The following is a 19,956-nucleotide window of genomic DNA, read 5'->3' as shown; positions in this document are numbered from 1 at the left end:
CAGAGGCAGGATACTGATTTGTTTGAATCAATTTTAAACTCTTCCACTCTGCTATAGCTGTTTATCTGCTTAGAAATTCACTGGTGGAAATTGTCGGGTCACAACATCTGCATATAGTGACATTTTGAAAATTTCCTTTGCAATATGTATCCCTTTACATCCATTTGTTTTCTGTTTATTCTGGCTAGGGCTTTGAATACTATATTGAAAAGGTAGGGAGAGAGTGGTTATCATTGTCTAGTTCCTGATTGTAGTGGGATTGCATTAAGTTTTTCTCCATTTAGTTTGATATTGGCCTCTGGTTTGCTGTATATTGCTTTTATTGAGTTCAGTATGGTCCTTGAATTTCTGATCTTTCCAAGACTTGTAACATGAAGGGCTACATTCTGTAAAATGCTTTCTCAGCATCTAATGAAATGATTGCTTGTTTTGTTTTCTTTGAATTTGTTTTTATAGTGGGATTAGTTTGATTAGTGATCAGGTTCTGTATATTGAACCATCCCTGTATCTCTGGGATGAAGCCTACTTGATCATGATGGATCATTGTTTTCATGTGTTCTTGGATTTGACTTGCAAGAAATTTACTGAGAATTTTTGCAGGGATATTCATGAATAAATTTGTTCTGAAATTCTCTTTCTTTTTTGGGTCTTTGTTTGCTTTAGTTGTAAGCATAATTGTGGCATCAGAGAAGGAATTGCGTAGTGTTCCTTCTATTTCAAGTTTGTGGAATAGTTTGGAGAATATTGGTATTAGGTATTCTATGAAGGTCTGAGAGAATTCTGTACTAATCCTTTCTGGTCCTGGGATCTTTTGGTTGGGAGACATTTAATGACTGCTTCTACTACTTTACAAGTTATGGGAGAAATTAGGTGGTTTATCTGATTCTGATTCAACTTTGGTACCTTATATCTCTCTAGAAATTTATCCATTGAATCCTTACATTCCCAATTGTTAAGTATAGGCTTTTATAGAAGGATCTGATAATTTTTTGAGTTTCCTCACTTTCTTTGGTTATATCTCTATTTCATTTCTGATTTTGTTATTTTTAATTTGAATATAAGGGATTTACCTATTTCTGGATTTTTCGAAGAGCCAGCTCCTGGTTTTGTTGATTCTTTATATAATTCCTTTCATTTCTACTTGGTTGATTTCAGTCCTGAGTTTGATTATTTCCTGCTGTCTAGTCTTTGGATTTTTATTGGTTCTGAGATTTCAGGTGTTCTATCAAACTGCTAGTGTATCATAGCTTCTGTTTGTTTGTGGAGGCTCTCAGAGCTATGAGTTTTCCTCTTGCATTGCTTTTTTGTGTTCCCAAGTTATGCCTTCATTTTCATTAAAATCTGAAATGTCTTTAATTTTTTTTCTTTATTTCTTCCTTGAACAAGTTCTCATCGAGTAAATCATTCTTCAGCTACCATGTATATGTGGGACTATGGTTGTTTTTGTTGTTATTGAATACCATTCTTAGTCTGTAGTGATCTCATAGGATGCATGGGATTAATTCAAACTTCTTGTATCTCTTGAGGCCTGTTTTATGATGGATCAGATTGTCAGTTTTTGAGAAGGTACCATGTAAGACTGAGAAGAAAGTGTCAGGACCCATAACAGGACAGGCTAATAACTAGCAGGTGATCATCCTGAGATACACAGCTTCGGATTATTTTATAATCTACAACTGGTTCTCCCTTATTAAGCAAAGTTGTAAGGGATTCATTTTGGGAAAGTTTACGCTATTAAATGCTATTCTTGTTGTTATTATTAGACATATATAACAATCATTGAGTAATAGCACACCCCTTTGGAGCAGATCTCTGCAGTCATACGAAGTTTTACTGTCCCGTAGTGATACTATACAGGCAAATAGATGAATTCTTTAGTCTTAATAATGATTCTACAATAATTCCTAAAATTATATCAATGGTTATTAATCTCTATTATAGTGGGACTGCTATAAGTCTCTTTATTTTTTTTTTTCTTTTTCTTTTTTTCAGAGCTGGGACTGAACCCAGGGCCTTTCGCTCGCTAGGCAAGTGCTCTACCACTGAGCTAAACCCCGAACCCGTATAAGTCCCTTTCTAATAGTCAAAATTGCAGTGACAATTCTGCCGGTGTCCCTGGTGTCAACAGTTAATTTTTCTGAGATAGTAAACAGACTTTCTCCTACTAAGAACACATTCCATGATGTTGCAATACAGTTATCAAGAGTCATAAAAAGAAAACAAACGATTTGTTGCAGGTGCAAGGACAGTTAATATAAGATATTAACTGGGTTTATCTATATATAACATCACTATCAACTATGGTTTTGGATCTTCAGTGAGCCTGTGGAGCTGACACAGGTGATGAATGTTTCGCCAGATAATTACTCTTGATGGATATTGATGTAAAAATTCTCGGTTGTAAATTATGTTTCAATTTATGCTTGATCTTTCATATGAACTTGTGATGAACATTGTAATATGGGATCATATATTCTTAAAGATGTTTAAGTTCTGAGGAGAAAGAGAAGTCACACAGAAGGACTGAGAGAGAAGGACTGAACTGGAAGGACAGAGACAGGTGGACTGACCTGGAGATGGACAGAGCTGAAAAGTCAGCTTTGAGTTAAGGAGAACTGAGCTTAGTAGAACTGAGCCAAAAATATCTGGGCTGAGAAGAAATGTAGAGAGGAATAATGTAGATACTATAAGTAACATAAGAGGGCAATCTACAGAGTGCAGAGGAGAAGAGGAAAAGAGAAGAAGCTGGAAAGAACAGAAGGTGCAGGCAGGTTTCTCCTTACCATGGGACAGAACAGGTCATTTCTTAATAGCAATGCATGCTTACTCTTATCAAAAGGAACAAGGCTTTTCTCTTACACACTAGGGTTTAATTCACTTAGCACTAAAAGGGTCGAAGTGATTTTTTTCTTTATGTTATAAAGATTGGACCTCATCATTCTGCACTGGTGCTTGGTCTCTTGCTCCCTATGCATATGAAAGTAAGGATGTCTGTTTAAATATGTAATTACAAGAATGAATGCATATGTGTGTGTGTAAGAGTATAATTGTGAGAATGCGTGTAAGTTGGACCCAGCTGATTTTGAGTGGAAATATATAAATGCACGTTTATGGAATTCAGGTGTAAAATTACATGTTTATGCATATTTGGCTATGTAAAATACTGACATCATTTGTGATTCAAATATACTAACAATATGTCTATACTTACCTTCATTAATATTTAAACTACTCATTGAAGAAATTTTAATGGATATATCAAAATTTGTTTATAGGAATGGTACATCAAATATTTCTGTTAATAGTCAAAATCAGGAAATTCTTTCTATATTTATGCATTTTGGTATTTGAATATGGAAGAAACTGAATGATCTTAGATTTTGTAATAATGTTTATAAATCATTTATTCTTAATGTTTGTTGAAAGAAGGAAGTTATCAATGAATACATATATACAATGTGCCACACATTACAAAAGCAATGTGCCACACCTTTGTAACATAAATAGAGCAAATTAAATATATAATTTATGAACTAAAGGTGAGCAATCATGTAAAAAAGCAAAATATATCATAGAGTCTACCTACATTTGGAGTTAAGAGATGATTCATGCTTCCGTGTATTTCTTTCTAGACATCTAAAGAGATAAAATTAGTGTGGAAAAGGCTAAAACTGCAATTAGTGTGCTTCATGTAGTATACATATTTAAACAATGCTTTTGAAAAAATATACAGTACATATTTTCAAGGTTACATATACAGCATATACAAATATTCAGTGTCCATAAATTATCAATAACTACTTTCTCTGGTCTTATTATATTTGAATTGTCAAAGATATACATGTATGTATGTATGTATACTCAAACAGGCATACTCACATAAAACAAACAAACACACACAATACTTCTAAAAATTTAAAACAAATTTGTAAATAATTGTCTTTCAGACAAAACTAATGAAAAAGGATGAACTAAATTTCCAGTGTAATGTACTCTCAAAAGTGTACTTTCTAGCATATAAAACTTTACCTTATAATTTTAAAAAAATCGTACGGGGCCAATATATGTAATCAGATCCCATTTGGACTTATTACTCAGAGTTAAAGTAGAAATTGAAATGAAGTGGGAAAAATATTAAATTACAAGATTTAGCTATACACTTTCAATTATACAAAAAAATCTGAGAAACAGTGAAATGACACAACATGTAAAATTGCTTTCTATTAAGCATTGATATCTAAGTTTAGTCTTCGTAGTCTATATAAAAAAGAGAACTAAATCTCAAAAGTTTTTTCCGGGCTTAAATACAATTTTCTTGGCTTGTGAATATACCCAGAACCAATCAATACAATGAAAATGGATAGATGTTGTGTTACAACAAATAAAACACATTTTGATTATTTATTCAGTATAAATTTTTTTTTGTAGCATTTCTTCCTATGTTTCTGTTGGATATTATATAAATCCTCACTTTGGTGTGGTCAGTGCTTAAATTTAACTGAACATGACTGAATATGTCAATATAGTAGAAATGAATTCTTGGGGCAGAGAATACCTTTGGGTTAAACCTGGTTATAATGAAATGGTGGTGACAATGAGCACAACTAAATAGAAGGAAAGAAACTGTGGCTTCAGGTACAGGAGTCAATATAAGATTTCACTTTGTAGTGTTGGAAGAATTGTTCCGTGATATCATGAGATTGTGCAGTGAACAGGCCTTTTCTTTATTCCTGTAATGAAAGCAAAAATTTGTGGCTTTCAGTTCCTTCAGAGAGCTTGCTACGTGTGTAGATCAATCAGCAACTCGGGACGAGGGATTTAGGTGTGCAAAATATATTTTTGATACTGAATTTCTTCTAGGTACTTTAGGGAGCTAACTTCATAAGATTTGGAATATAATCAGACAAGAGTTTGTTAAATATGTAGAAAAGTACGGAGTGTGGTGGCACAAGCCTTTAATCTTAGCACTGGGTAGCAGAAGCAGGCAGAACTCTAAGTTCAAGGCCAGCTTGGTCTACAGAGAGAGAGAGAGAGAGAGAGAGAGAGAGAGAGAGAGAGAGAGAGAGAGAGAGAGAGAGAATAGGTGAAAGAGATAGTGAGTTCTGGTACTGCCAGGGATATAAAAGAAACAGTGTCAAAAAAATTTTCAAGAATAAGTTCTGTATTATACAGAGAAAATTCTCATTTTATTTTAGTAAGATGTTAACAATTCTTTCTTGATTCTAATGAAATCTCTTAGCTATAAAATAATGTGAAGGCAACGAAAATGTAAGAAAAGATGTTTTACATCACTATTCCCCTTAAACTCTAAGTTGAATTTTTACTAAATAATCCTATGTAAATACACTTTGAAGGCTTTTCTGTGATTAGCTAAAGGGCTTTTACATTGTGAAGGCAACGAAAATGTAAGAAAAGATGTTTTACATCACTATTCCCCTTAAACTATAAGTTGAATTTTTACTAAATAATCCTATGTAAATACACTTTGAAGGCTTTTCTGTGATTAGCTAAAGGGCATTTACATTGTGAATTAAGAATGATGGATTTCATGCCAATCTTGAATTGTCATCACTAAGATGTAGAAGCATATTAAGCATACAAAATCATACATAAAATTTTGCACAATAAAAAATGAGAACCTTTAATTGGTTTTCCTCTAATGTCAACACATTCTTTTTGTTGGAGTGAAGATTGGATGATTTGAACTAATTTTATGAGAAATACCTCCTGCTTTCAGAAGATAAGTAACAGAGAAAGATGAGGAAAAACATATGCTAAGGAACAATGAAGTGGGATAGAGTATTCTATGTAATACATAGAACAATAAATTTGACCCATCTGTTACTGGTAAGGTGGGGACTTCATTACGCACATCTATGTACTTAAAAATGTTTTCTTTTCCTTCTTAATTTTGTATGGTTGCTATGAAAACTATGGGTTTTGTGTTAAGATCTTTGCATATTTAATGATAGTTTTGAAATATTAGTGTTGTAATCAAAAGCCGTGCTTTGTACATACTTTTTAAGCAACAAAAAAGAGAAGTGTCTGCTTGGGTTTTATGAAGAAAGTTACTATGTTAAACATGAATTAATTTTTCTGACATATACATTATCTTCATGTACCATGCTTGTTGATGAAACCTTAGCACATAGGAATGAATAGTAACCATCTTAGTATAGTTTCAGGATTTTATTGTATCTTGTTTGCCATGTGCCTTTCTATTAAAATGCTATCACTTTTCTAAGTCTCTTAATTTAACTGGAGAGGTTTGCAATATCTCCTATTCTGTTGGTTATTCATATAATTCGTCTTTGGTGTTGTTATTGAATTTTATGACTAACTTCTTAATATTCTTTATTTTGAAGGTAAAAAAAAAATATATATATATATACATATACATATATATATGTAAAATAGTTTATAAAAAGATTACAGTTTTATTGGAAATATAACTTAGTGATGAACAATTTTATAAGTATTCTCTAAATTATTGAATATTCTACATTTTATTAGTATAAAAATATTATAAATACCACATCCTTAATTAACTTTAACACACACTGCTCCAGTTAATATAAACACAAATATGTTCGTCATATTTATCTTTGAAATTTTCTTAGTTTCTTAGTTTCTTAGTTTCTTAGTTTCTTGACTTTTCTATCTGAGCTTTCTCATCGTTTTTCAAAAATAAATCTATTGCTCTTTTATTGAGAATCATAATGAATATTCATTGATACATAGATATATAATAATGTGACAATATACACAATGGTACTTCATTCTCCCTAGGAAAACTAAACCGAGTAAGGTAACAAAGACTTAGAAAGGCAAATACCATGTGTTCTTTTTCAAAGAGATCAAAGAATCTCCTTTTAATATACTTGTATTTATGTGAAGCTGTGGGTGGTTTGAGTTCATTTAACTGGTATACGTCACAGAGATTAGAGAGTAGGGTTTTAAACAGTGTGGTATGGAAGATATTGAGCATGTGGGATATGAATCTAGAAGTAAGAATAATGAAGAGAGACTAGTATAAGTGGTGAGGGACATAGGGCAGGCGGAAACAAAGAACTGAGGAAGCGAGGATGAGGGTGATTGTCTACAAACATAAGATATGGCAACCTGTTACTTTATAGGTTAGGTTAAAATAAATATTAAAATTTAAAACTAATACCATAATGTTCAATGCTATAAACATCATGTTTGAGGAAAAATGCCAGGAAGTGATATCAGAATGAAAACAATATATTTATCTTATTTGATCTTACTCATATTATCCATAATTACTTGTTAAAAACATCATTTGTCTGCCAAATTTATGGTACCACTTAAAAATTGCCTGTGATATAATAATTCCTTATGATAGTAGAGAATTTTTATTATTAGGTCAATTTTTAAAATCTGTGATTTGATCTTGTTTTAAGTTTCTTTTTACTTAAATTTGGTCCTCATGCCATTCACTCATACTAAATTATAATTTTCAATTTTAACATACTACTGTAAAATATGATCAAGAGGGTTGTTGAAATTGCTCAATTATAAGTAATATTATCCATAAACTACAGGACATCCTCCACAAAGCTTAAAGGTACAAAGAAGATAAACAAGAAGAATGGCCAAAGTGCATAAGATTGACTCTCACTTAGAATGGGGAATAAAATAGTCTAGGAGGCCGATTGAGGAAAGGAACTAGATGAGAGATGGAAGGAAGAGGAGAATGGATCCTGTGTGTGAAGGGACAGGAGATAGGACCCGATAGTCATGAGAAAGAAAGGAAATCTTGAACTTTAAGAGATGAGGAGGTGGGAGAAACCTCCAGGAAGAGAAAGAGACCTGGTATAATGGAGGTACCCACGAATCAATGGGGTGACCTAAGCTGTGACTTACATTGGTGATATGAAACATTAAGAGGCCAAATCCCATTGACTGGAAAGACCAGCAATGGAGGGATAAAGACACAAATACATCCACAAAACCTTCTTCACAAAAATTTTCAAGCCTAAAAGAAAATCTGAACCGCATTCTAAAGTCCATATTGTCCTTTGCTTTACTGATGGCTGGTAATTTTTGCTTAAATTAAGGATTTGAGAGATTATCATTTGAAGTAGGTATACAATATTTATACTGTTATATTCATGCTTTAGCTGGGCCAACTTTGTTGCCAATATCATTGCAAAAATTAAAATTGGAAAACAGAATATTTGAGTACACATTCAGTAATATATATAAAGTCTCCTTTCAAAGAATGTACAATAAAAAATGTAATACAATATTCATTCACCTAAATGTCTGGAAGGAAAATATTGGACTTTGGGAAACAGAGAAAACCTAGGAACTTGAACTGTATGTCACAGGAATGGAACTGGGAGTGGAATTATTATCCAGAATAATCTCCTTCACCCCATGTTCCTAGATCTTTATACCCATGCCAAGCCCCTGACCAACATTCTCTATTCCGAACATGTACGTACTAATGAAGCAAAGAGAAGTCTCCAGCATTAGAGATATATAGTATTTAAAGGTTTCCAGTGTGTCACAAGAGACACTCTTGGAAAGGGAACCTTCAAATCTGGTCAATGTAAAGAAAGCTGTTCAACAGTTAGATCATGGCAGTTCTCAGTGACATCATCATTAGGTCCTCCCTGAAATATCTCTTGTATCCTGAAGAGCTCTAGCTTTTCTGTGATGTCACAAGTGTCATGGTGACAGCAACTGCCTCTTGGATATTCTTTGAGGACCTCTAGGGTTAACTCATTGACCTCTTATTCTGGCTAAACAGCCATTTGTTAGGGAGATAAAAGAGAAGGAAGCTGGCCTTCTCTCTTTGTATAAAAAAAGGAAGAAATAAATGGTCCATGGGAAAGCTCAGTGAGTCTTGGGTAGGCGTTGAGTGTTGTATCTGAAGAGATAGCCTTGATCTGAGCCTTACACACATGGGAATCCAGAGCTGGGATTCTCTCATTATCATCTGGACTTCCCTGCTTGATATGGTTTCTGGAATTCAGAGAGTTTATATAATCATTTTCTTCATTCCAAAAGTCAGTTGGTGGGAAGGGCACAGTTGTTCTAGTGGGAGCTCATGGCTTTCACTCTTTTTGCCCTGAAGAAAAAGGTCCGAAGAAACAAAGGATAGACAAGTATTGTCTCCTCAGCTCAGTGTAAACGCCTCCATGCTTTGGATACCTATAGTGCAGTTTGTGTCTGACACTGATATTTGGGAGAGAAGAGCTTCTAGTTGAGACTTCATCATCTCAGTCTTTCCACTAGTATTACTCTGATTACCATTTCCTGATAGTTACCCTTTAGATTTCTGAGTCAATATGTGTAATTAGCTGACAGATGTCTTTTCTTTAATTTATTTCATTTTTTTTTAATTTTTAGCAAATTTTATTGCTTTTTTTAATGGATATTTCTATATTTGAATTTCAAATTTGATTTTCTTTCCCAGTTTCATGTCCATAAGACCCGTAACTAGTCCCCCTAACATTCTTCTATAACCTACCTTAGTGAACCTTGATATTACCTTGAACTGAGAGTTAAACCTAGGTTGGACCAGGAACTTCTCCTTCCATTGGTTCCCAACAAGGCCATCCACTGCTACATATGCAGTTGGACACATAGGTCTGTCCAAGTACAGTCTTTGAATATTGGTTTAGTACCAGAAAGCTCTGGTTCACTGGCATTGTTGTTCTTATGGAATTGAAATCCCCTTAAGCTCTTGTAATTCTTTCTCAAAAACTACCAACAAGAGATCCATTTTTGGTTCACTGGTTTGCCAGTAGCATTCTCTTCTGTATTTGACTTGCTCAAGCTGTGTCTCTCAGGAAAGATGTACATCTGGTTCCAACTATACATTTGGTGGCTCCTACAGCTATGAGGTTAGGTGGAATTTTCACATGGATTATGTACACCTAGGTCAAGAATGTAGAATCCACAAATGGCAATTCCAAACACCTCCCTCCTGTTCTTATGAACCTATTGAAGTTGAAGTTTCCCTTGACATCAAGCCATTCATCTCCCTGCACATCCTCCTGAATTTTATGTTTGTCCTGAAGTAACAACCATGGTAAAACCTCGAAAACCTTCACGTCTGGCCCTAGAGGAACAGGAAGTTAGATATTAAAGAACTGATGTCTAATGAGACTACTGAACCATATTCTATATTTCATGTTTTCCTTAGCTTTTCTGATGTCTCGAAATTTTTGGATAAACTAAGGATTTGGAAGTTCATCATTGGAAGTAGGTACATAATATTTACATTTTTATATTCAACGTTAGGTGGGACCCTCGGGTTGCCAAAATCATTGCAAAAAAACATGAAATTGGAAAACAGAATTTTTCACTTCACATTCAGGAATATATAAAGTCACCTATCAAGGAATGTACAATGAGAAACTGTAATGAAATATGAATTCAATTAAAAGATTGTAGGGAAAATGCTGGCCTTTGGGAAACAGAGATAACCTAGGATATTGAACTGTATGTCACAGTAATGGACCTGGTAATAAAATTATTATCCAGAGGAATCTCTTCCACTCCATGTTCCGAGATCTTTTCTACCCATGCAAAGCTCCTGATTATCTTTTCCTTTCAGAGCATGTAACCACTAAGGAAATAAAGAGAAGTTTCTAGCTTTAAAGACATGTAGTATGAAAAGGTTTCCATTGTTTCACAGGAGACAAACCTTGCAAGGGCACCCTCGAATCTGGTCATTGAAAGGAAAACACTTTAGCAGGTAGGCCATGGCAATTCTCAGTGACATCACCATTAGGCCTATCTAAAAAAATCTGTTGTATCCTGGAGATCCCTAGTTTCTTCTGTGATGAAACAAGTGTTGTCCTGACAGAAGTTGCCTTTCCAGTAGTCCTTCAGTACCTCTAGGGTTTACTATTTGGCCTCTAATTCAGCATAAACAGCCTTTGGGAAGGAGAAAAAAGAGGATGAAGTGATCAAAGATGGGAAGAAGGAAGCTGGCCTTCTGCTTTGTTATAAAAAAAAAGAAATATGTGGTCCATGGGAAATCTCAGTCATTTCTGGGTAGTGGTTGAGAAGGTTTGCTGAAAAGATAGTATTGATTGGAGCCTTCCAAATATGGTAATCAGGAGATGGGAGCCTCTCAGATGCATCTGGACTTCCCTGCTAGTTATGGTTCCTGGAAGTCGGAGAATTTATATCATTCATGTCTTTTTTCCAAAGCCAAGTGTTGGGAAGGGCACAGTTTTCTTTAAAGCTGATGGTTTTGGTCCTAAGGAAGAAGGGAAAGACAAGTATTGTGTCCTCAGCTCAGAGTAAATTACTCCGTGCTTTGGATTCCTAGAGTGCAGATTGTGTCTGACACTGATATCTGGGAGAGAAAATTGCTTCTATTTGAGATTTCACCATCTTCGTCTTTGAACTAGTATTACTCTGACTATCATTCCCTGACAGTGACCCTTTAGATTTCTGAGTCAAAGGGTGTAATTAATTGGCAGTTTCTTTTCTTTTATTTCTTTCATTTTTTTCTTTTTTAGCAAAATATATAGCTTTTTTAAATTTGATATTTCTATATTTACATTACAAATGTTATTCCTTTTTCAATTTCCTGTCTCTAAGATCCCTAACCAGTCCACCTCCCATTCTACTATAATCCCCTTACTACCCCTTTGCATTCCCATGAACTGTGAATCAAATATAGGGAGGACCAAGAGCTTCTACTTCTGTTGGTTCCCAAGAAGGCCATCTGGTACTAAATATGCAGTGGGAGCCATAGGTATGTCCATGTACATTCGTTGAATATTGGTCTAGTACTAGAAAGCTCTGGTTCATTGACATTGTTTTTCTTATGGATTTGCAAACCCCTTTACCTCTTGTAATCCTTTCTCAAAAGTTATCAACAAGAGTTCCATTTACAAGTAACTGGTTTGCCACAAGCATTCACTTATGTAATTGACATATTCTAGCTGTGTTTCTCAGGAAATGTCTATATCCTCTTCCTGGCAGAATGCACTTCTTAACTTCAACAATCTTATCTTATTTTGGTGGCAGATCTATCTATCTATCTATCTATCTATCTATCTATCTATCTATCTATCTATCTATCATATATATATTGGCTCCTATGTGAGGTTAGATGGAATTTACCATTGATTCTGCGCATCTAGAACAAGAATGTAGAATCTACAGATGCAAAGGTCCCTCCTGTCCTTATGAACTTATTGAAATTGAGGTTTCAGTTGAACTCAAAACATTTCTTTCCCTGCCCATCCACCTAAGTCTTATGTTTGGCCTGAAAAAAGAATCATTGTACAATATCCAAAAACCTCAAGTGTGGCCATGGGAACACAAGAAGGAAGATATTGCAGAAATGATATCAAATGGGAATAGAGAAACGAATTGTATAGTACATGTTGTCTTTGATTTACTGATGTATGATAATTTTTGGATAAAATAAGAATTTGGAGTTTATCATTTGAAGTAGGTACAAAATATTTACACTGTTCTCTGCACTCTATACTTCGGCCCTCTTTTTTGCCAAAATCATTACAAAAATGCAATTGTAAAAGAGAATTTTTGAGTACACTTTCAGGAATGAATACAAAGTGCCCTATCTAGGAATGAAGAATTAGAAAATGAAATACAATATTCACTCAATTAAAGGTCGGTATGGAAAATAATGGCCTTTGGGAAACAGAGAAAAACTAGGAAATTGAACTGTATGTCACAGGAATGGACCAGGGAGCAAAATTATTATCAAGAAGAATCTCCTCCACTCCATCTTCCTAGATCTTTTCTACCCATGCCAAGTCCCGATTAATTTTGTCCATTCAGACCATGTAAATACTAATGCAGCAAAGAGAAGTCTCTAGCGTTAGAGAGATGGAGTACAAAAGGTTTCCACTGTGTCATAGGAGACTCTCCTAGAAAGGGCACCGTCAAATCTGGTCAATGTAAGGAAATCTGTTTAGCAGGTAGTCCATGGCAGTTCTCAGTGACATCATCCTTAGTACCCCCGTAATATATCTCTTGTATCCTTGAGAGCCCTATCTTCTTCTATGTTGTCACAAGTGTTGTCCTGACAGCAACTGCCTCTCAGATATTCATTCCATATATCTATGGTTTACTAATTGGCCTATAATTCAGTGTAAAGAGCCATTTGGGAGGGAGGACAAATAGGATGAAGATATCAGAGATGGGGAGATGAAAGCTGACCTTCTGTCTTGGTACAAAAAAGGTCCTTGGGAAAGCTCTCTGAGTCCTTAGTAGGTGTTGAGTTGTTTCATGAAGAGATTGTCTTGATCTGAGCCGTCTACAAATGGGAATTAGAAGCTGGGGTCCTCTCAGAAGCATCTGGACTTCCTGCTCTTACAGTTCCTGGAAATCAGAGAGTTTATATCATTAATTTCTTTATCCCAAAACCCAAGTTTGGGAAGGTCACAGTTGTTTTCCTGACAGCTCATGGCTTTTATTCTTTTTGCCCAGAAGAAAAATGTCCTAAGGAAGAAGTGAAAGACAAGTACTATGTCCTCATCTCAGGGTAAACTCCTCCACGCTTTGGATTCCTATAGTTCAGTTTGTGTCTGACACTGATATCTGGGAGAGAGAAGTGCTTCTAGTCGACTCTTAATCATATCAGTCTTTTCACCATTATTATTCTGATTACCATTCCCTGACAGTTACTCATTATATTTCTGAATTAATAGGTGAGAATGGCTAGCAGTTTCTTTTTTCATTTCTTCCATTTTTTTAGTAAATTTTTGCTTATTTTATTGGCTATTTCTATATTTACATTTCAAATGCTATTTTCTTTCCAAATTTCCTCTCCATAAGGTTGTAACTGGACCGACTCCCCTTCTTTTACAACCCTCCTTACTGCACCTTGACCTTTCCTTGAACTGGGAACCAAACATGAGAAGGACCAAGGGCTTCTACATCCATTGGTGCCCAAGGAATCCATCCTCTGCCACATATGCTGTTGGAGCCATAGGACTTTCCATGGACAGATTTTGAATATTGGTTTAGTGTCAGAAAGCTCTGGTTTGTTGGAATAGTTGTTTTTATGGGGTTGAAAGTCCCTTCAGCTCTTGTAATCCTTTCTAAATATCTACCAAGAAGAGACATGCTTTCTGTTCACCAGTTTACCACTAACATTCACTTCTGTATTTAACATGCTCTAACTATGACTCTCTGGAAAGATCTTTCTCCAGTTCTTGGCAGCATGCACCTCTTAGCTTCATCAATCTTATGTAATTTTGGTGTCTCCTACACCTATGAGGTTTGGTGGAATTTTAACATGGATTATGCACAACTGGGTCAAGAATGTAGAATCCACAAATGACAATGCCAAATAGATGCCATTCTCTACTTATGAAACTATTGAAGTTAAGTTTTCCCTGGACCTCAAGACATTCCTCTCACTGTCCATCCTCCTGAACCTTATGTTTGGCCTGAACAAAGAATCAGGTTAAAAAACCCTCAACCCTCATGTCAGAACCTTGGAAATAAGGAAGGGAGATATTAGAGAACTGATTATCTTTTGGGACTACAGAACCACATTCTAGAGTTGATATTGTCCTTTGCTTTACTGATGTCTGTGATTATTGGATAAAATAAGGATTTGGGAGTTTATCATTTGAAGTAGGTACACAATATTTACACTGTTATATTCACTTTATCATTGGGCCAAAATCATTGCAAAAAATGGAATTTTAAAACAGAATTTTTGAGTAAACATTCAGGAATATTTATAAAGTTCCCTATCAAGGAATGTACAATAAGAAATTGAAACACAATATTCATTCAATTAAAGGTCTGTAGGGAGAATACTGGCCTTTGGGAAACAGAGAAAACCTACAAAATTTTTATGTATTTCACAGGAATGAACCTGGGAAAAAATTATTATCTAGAAGAATCTCCTGCACTCCATTTTCTTAAATCGTTTATACACATGCCAAACCCATAGCTAACTTTCCCCATTCAAAGCATGTAACCACTCATGAAGAAAAGAGATTTCAACAGTTTTAGAATGATGGACTATGTAAAGGTTTCCACTGTGTCACAGGAGACGTACCTGGAAAGGGCACTCAAAATCTGGTCAATGTAGGGAAATCTGTTTAGCAGGTAGGACATGGCAGTTCACAGTGACATCATGATTTGGCCCTACTGCAAGTATCTCTTGTAACCTGGACTCCCTAGCTGCTTCTGTGACATCACAAGTGTTGTTGTGGCTGCAACTGCCTCTCTGATATTCTTGCAGTACCTCTAGGGTTTAATAATTGACCTCTAATTCACGGTAAACAGCCATATGGGAGGGAGAACAAAGAGGATAAAGATTTCAGTGATGTGGAGAAGGAAGCTGGCCTTCTATCTTTGTATAAAAAAAGGAAGATGTACATCATCCTTGGGATAGCTCAGAGTCCTTAGTAGGGATTGAGTGGGATCTCTGAAGAGTTAGGCTTGATGTGAATCTTCCACATATGGGAATCAGGAGCTGGGAGCCTTTCAGAAGCATCTGGACTTACCTGTTCATATCATTCCTGGAAGTCAAAGAGTTTATATCATTATTTTTTTTTTATTCCAAAGCCAAGTGATGGGCAGGGCACAGTTGTTTTGCTGAGATCTCATAGCCTTATTCTTTTTGTCAAGAAGAAAATGGTCCTAAGGAAGAATGGAAAGACAAGTATTGAGTCCTCGCCTCAGAGTAAATTCCACCATGCTCTGGATGCCTATAGTGCAGTTTTTGTCTGATACTGATATCTGGGAGAGAGAAGTGTTTCTAGTTGAGTCTTCATCATCTCAGTCTTTCCATTAGTATTACTCTGACTATCATTCCATGAAAATGACTTTTACATTTCTGAGTCAATAGCTGTGAATACTTCGCAGTGTTCTTTTCTTAAATTTCTTTATTTCTTTTTATTTTTTTAGCAAATTTTATTCCTGTTTTAATTGGGTATTTCTATATTTACATTTGAAATGTTATTTCCTTTCCCTATTACCTGCACATATGATCCCTAACCGGCCCCACTCCTCTTTTTCTATAACTCCCCTACTGTCCGTTTTCAATTCACTGATTTGCCTCTAGAATTCACTTCTTTATTTGATATGCTCTAGCTGTGTCTCACAGGAAAGATCTCTATACAGTCCCTGGCACAATGCACTTCTTAGCTCCATCAATCTTATCTAGTTTTGGTGACTGATGTGGATATATTTTTGCCACATGTACGGCCTGCTCTGAATGGGATTTCCTCAGTCTCTGCTCGAAATTCATAGATATTATTGTGTCCACCTTTTGAAAAGGATTAAAGCATGCACATTTTGTGTATCATTTTATTGAGCTTCCAGTTGTCTGTGACCTGCATCTTTGGTAATTTTAGCTTTTGTGCCAATATCCACTTTTGGTGATTTCATAAAATGTGTGATTTCATACCATTTTGTGATTGGGTAACCTCAATCATTATGATATTTTCTAGATCATCCCATTTGTCTTTGGCTTTCTTGAGATAATTGGTTTTAAGAGTTGAGTAGTACACAATTGTTTAGATGTACTACATTTTCTGTATTCATTCCTCTGATGAATGCCATTACGGATTCTTCTAGCTCTTGGGTATTATACATAAGGCAGCTCCCAGAAATGAACCCACACACCTATGGGCACTTTACTTTTGACAAAGGAGCCAAAACCATTCAATGGAAAAAAGAGCATTTTCAGGAAATGGTGCTGGTTCAACTGGAGGTCAGCATGTAGAAGAGTGCAAACCGTTCCATGCTTATCACCGTGTGCAAAGCTTAAGTCCAAGTGGATTAAGGACCTCCAAATCAAACCAGATACAGTCAAACTAATAGAAGAAAAACTAGGCCAGCATCTCAAACACATGGGCACTGGAAAAAATTTCCTGAACAAAACACCAATGGTTTATGCTCTAAGATCAAGAATTGACAAATGGGGTCTCATAAAACTGCAAAGCTTCTGGAAGGGAAAGGACACTGTGGTTAGGATAAAACGGCAACCAAGAGATTGGGAAAAGATATTTACCAATCCAACAACAGATAGAGGGCTTATATTCAAAAGATGCAAAAAACCCAAGAAGTTAGACAAATAACCCTATTAAAAATGGGGTTCAGAACTAAACAAAGAATTCACAGCTGAGGAATGCCAAATGGCTGAGAAACACCTAAAGAAATGTTCAACATCTTAAGTCATAAGGGAAATGCAAATCCAAACAACCCTGAGATTTCACCTCAAACCAGTGAGAATGGCTAAGATCAAAAACTCAGGTAAAATAAATGCTGGCGAGGATGTGGAGAAAGAGGAACACTCCTCCACTATTGGTGGGAGTGCAAACTGGTACAACCATTCTGGAAATCAGTCTGGAGATTCCTAGGAAAATTTCACATTGAACTACCTGAGGATCCAGCTGTACCACTCTTCGGCATATACCCAAAAGATGCCCCAACATATAAAAAAGACACATGCTCCACTATGTTCATCACCCCCTTATTTATAATAGCCAGAAGCTGGACAGAACCCAGATGCCCTTCAACAGAGGAATGGATACAGAAAATGTGGTACATTTACTCAATGGAATATTACTCAGATGTCAAAAACAATGCCTTTATGAAATTCATAGACAAATGGTTGGAGCTTGAAAACATCATCCTGAGTGAGGTAACCCAATCACATAAAAACACACATGGCATGCACATGATAAGTGGCTATTAGCACAACTGCTTGAATTACCCTAGATGCATAGAACACATGAAACGCAAGATGGATGATCAAAATGCGAATGCTACACTCCTTCTTTAAAAGGTGAATAAGAATACCCTTGGCAGGGAATAGAGAGGAAAAGATTAAAACAGACACAGAAGGAACACCCATTCAGAGCCTGCCCTACATGTGGCCCTTACATATACAGCTACCCAATTATACAAGATGGATGAAGCAAAGAAGTGCAGGCCGACAGGAGGCGGATGCAGATCTCTCCTGAGATACACAGCCAGAATACAGCAAATACAGAGTCTAAGGCCAGTAGCAAACCACTGAACTGATAACAGGACCCCCGTTGAAGGAATCAGAAAAAGAACTGGAAAGCTTGAAGGGGCTCAACATCTCATATGAACAAAAATGCCAACCAAGCTGAGCTTCCAGGGACTAAGCCACTACCTAAAGACTATACATGGACTGACCCTGGACTCTCATTTCATAGCTAGCATTGAATATCCTAGTAAGATCACCAGTGTAAGGGGAAGTCCTGGGTCCTGCTAAGACTGAACCCCCAGTGAATATGATTGTTGTGGGGAGGGCGGCAATGGGGTGAGGATGGAGAGTGGAACACCCATATAGAAGGGGAGGGGAGGAGTTAGGTGAATGTTGGCCCGAAAACCAGGAAAGGGAATAACACTGGAAATGTAAATAAGAAATACTCAAGTTAATAAAAAAAAAGAAAAGAAAAGAAATGACATGCTAAAAAAAAGAAGTTAAAAACATATATGATATTTTTAAAAAGGCATTTTTTTTCCATCCACTCTATGTTGGGAAGCAGAATAAGCAGGTTTTTCTTTGTTTTTATTTTGATAACTGTCACTGAATCTCCTTTGTCAAATAAATAAGTTTATTTTTCTTCTGCTTGCATCCTGTCTGACCTTCCGATTGCTTTTAGCAACAGACCTCAGAACAGATGAAGCTAACGGGTGTAGAGACATTACAGTTATTGTCCTGCTTTGTACCCGAGGCTGTCAGAAAGTGTTCAGTAGTTTAAGGTGCTAAGTCCTGGAATGGCTTGTTGTATAACATATAGCTTTAAGTCTTGTTAGGATAAAAGTCTTCAAGAGCTTGGTAGGACTTACTTCTAAAGTATATACTAATAAGTATTAATAAAAATAGTAAAAATAGTAATAAACAATAATAAGAATAGGTGACTGGGATTTTTAATGAAAGGAATAATGGCAATTTTATTGACCAAACTTTTAAGATAGAAAAGGTTTCTTAAACATTCTGCAAAGGAAGACAAAATTCTCAAAGGAGCATGCTGAATGTGGTAGTTTAATGTCTTTTCCTAGCAAGAATTCATAGGCAAATAAAAGCTAAGGAAAGAACTGTTGAGTGTGATTTTATGCAGAAAAGGAGTAAACCTGCATGTTTTTCACATGGAAGGATGGGCTGTGTCATATGCCATCATTGCTTATACATGGGAAGTATAGCCTCAGCTTTCAAATGTAGTTGTGTGACTTGATATGGATGGTAAATGCTGAAGGATGTGATAGGTTGTTGAGTCCAGGACAATGATGTAAGGGATAACACAGGGGTCATGCATTTTTTTTCCTTCTTGTCTCACTCTTCTGTTGTTACAATTGCCATGAATGATCTCATCATTCAGGGGACTGGAGTGAACAAAATGATTTTGAGGAGCATGGGAGCAGATTCTTCAAAGATCATGTAGAATATGAAAGCTGAATGCTGATATCTAATGCTATTAGATTTGTGAATTTGCTTCTTTGTTGTCATTGTAGACAACATAAACAATGTGGATGTACCAAAAGTGAAATAATAATGGAACGTTTATATGTTAATATTATGAATATTTCGTATCATTTATTTTCTCCCCCTCCATCACTTTTTACAATAAACTAAATGTACTCAAAAAAAAAAAAAAAAAAAAAGAAGGCCATAAGCAGTAAGCAGAAGAGTAAATCTGAATAATAATAAAGTCTGTTAAAACAAACATGAAAAGGGCTAGAAGCGAGCAAGCAACCCATGGAGAAAGACCAATATACCTCTTGAAAATAGAGTGAACATTGGAAAATAAGTGCTGTAATTGGAAGTAAAAGGTACAGAAAGTCCTACAGTTAGGACAGTGATGGCACCCAGGCTACTGTACTCCAAGAATCTATAGTAAAACTTAAAATTGTGACAAAGCAATTGATTTCATAATGGTCACTGGATCTACATATTCAGTCTTCAATAATGTACTGTGACAATTA

At 35.7% G+C, this 19,956-nt stretch overlaps 1 long non-coding RNA gene across 4 annotated transcripts; it reads right to left on the bottom strand.

Annotated features, from left to right (window-relative positions):
• Positions 1-4,426: 4,426 nt before the first annotated feature.
• Positions 4,427-17,028, bottom strand: LOC134484420 (uncharacterized). Of its 4 annotated transcripts, none has more exons than XR_010061877.1 (3): positions 15,498-17,028; positions 13,189-13,350; positions 4,427-4,730 (listed from the first exon to the last, which is right to left on the bottom strand). It is a non-coding gene; the product is annotated as an uncharacterized LOC134484420 (long non-coding RNA). The 4 variants fall into 4 exon arrangements; XR_010061874.1 differs by having other exon boundaries at positions 4,433-4,730; positions 15,047-17,028; XR_010061875.1 differs by lacking the exon at positions 4,427-4,730 and adding an exon at positions 10,646-11,245 and having other exon boundaries at positions 15,047-17,028.
• Between the last annotated feature and the right edge of the window lie 2,928 nt (positions 17,029-19,956).

Source organism: Rattus norvegicus, chromosome Y (assembly GCF_036323735.1).
Source record: "Rattus norvegicus strain BN/NHsdMcwi chromosome Y, GRCr8, whole genome shotgun sequence".
NCBI classification, from domain to species: Eukaryota; Metazoa; Chordata; class Mammalia; order Rodentia; family Muridae; genus Rattus; species Rattus norvegicus.
The sequence above is the reverse complement of the archived record's forward strand: the minus strand, read 5'-3'. Positions and strand labels throughout refer to the sequence as shown.